Raw genomic sequence first — 1,322 nt, 5'->3', positions numbered from 1 at the left:
TTTACTATTTCTTTTTTATTTTACAAGTTTATTTTTCCAATTGTTTTGATTTTATTGTATTTAATTAAATTAGTTAGGCTTTGAGTTTTATCCTGAAACTTTTTGTGGATGTTTTCTATGGTATTACAATTTTATTGATGTGAAGTTTTGGTTGATCATTGAAATTTAAGATGAATTTCACTTACTGTCGTACATGGTTCTTACTGCTGCATTTAGTGTATGACTAGGAGAAATCCGAACTCTTTGCATCCAATAAATCCTGAAATTGACAGAACATTTCATAGTTTGGTTAGACAAGTTAGTAATTTCAATTTAGATAGTGAGTCTTTTCATCTTAGTGTTAATCTACCTGATAGTGATATTGATTCTGCTGTTTTTGTGCATTCTGTCGCATACTCTGAAAATATGGTTGAACCACCTCTAATCCCACGTGAGAGGCCATTAAGGGAGCTGTCTGCACCTAATTTCACATATGAAAGCTTGTGTATCCAGTATCCTAATGAGGATGTTCCGTATGTGCTCAAAACTGGACTAATCCATTTATTGCCCAAGTTTCATGGACTTGCAGGTGAATGTTCTCATAAGCATATTAAGGAGTTCCACATTGTATGTTCCACCATGAAGCCTCGTGATGTCCAAGAAGATCACATATGTTTGAAGGCATTCCCATATTCACTTGAGGGTGCTTCAAAAGATTGGTTGTATTACTTGGCTCCTAGTTCTATTACTAGTTGGGATGACCTGAAGAGAATCTTTCATGAAAATTCTTTTCTGCCTCCAGAACCACTACAATCGGAAAAGATATTTCTAGAATCAGACAACTATTGGGAGAGATTCAAGAGACTAAGTGCAAGTTGCCTCCATCATCAGATCTCTGAACAACTCCTCCTACAATATTTCTATGAGGGTCTAAACAACATGAAAAGGAATATTCTTGATGCTGCTAGTGGTGGTGCACTTGGAGATATGACCCCTTTTGAGGCTAGAGGTTTGATTGAGAAGATGTCTTCCAACTCTCAACAGTTTAGTGCAAGAAGTAATGATGCTATAGTGGTCAGAGGTGCCCATGATGTTAGGACAGATTCGGTGAGGCAAGATAAACTTGAGAAAAACAAATTGACTCCCTTTCTACCTTGGCCACTCAACTTGCCATGAATTAGCATAAAGCTTCACTTGCAGCACGAGTTTGTGGCATTTGCACGACAACTGACCATTATGCTGATGTTTCTCCTTCTCTCTTGGAGCCCAAAACTGGTGACCATCCTGAGGCCCATGTTGCAAATATTTACAATAACAGACCTCAACAACAACAACAACAGAAT

Source organism: Lupinus angustifolius, chromosome LG11, assembly GCF_001865875.1.
Source record: "Lupinus angustifolius cultivar Tanjil chromosome LG11, LupAngTanjil_v1.0, whole genome shotgun sequence".
NCBI lineage: Eukaryota > Viridiplantae > Streptophyta > Magnoliopsida > Fabales > Fabaceae > Lupinus > Lupinus angustifolius.
Note: the sequence above shows the minus strand (reverse complement) of the source record.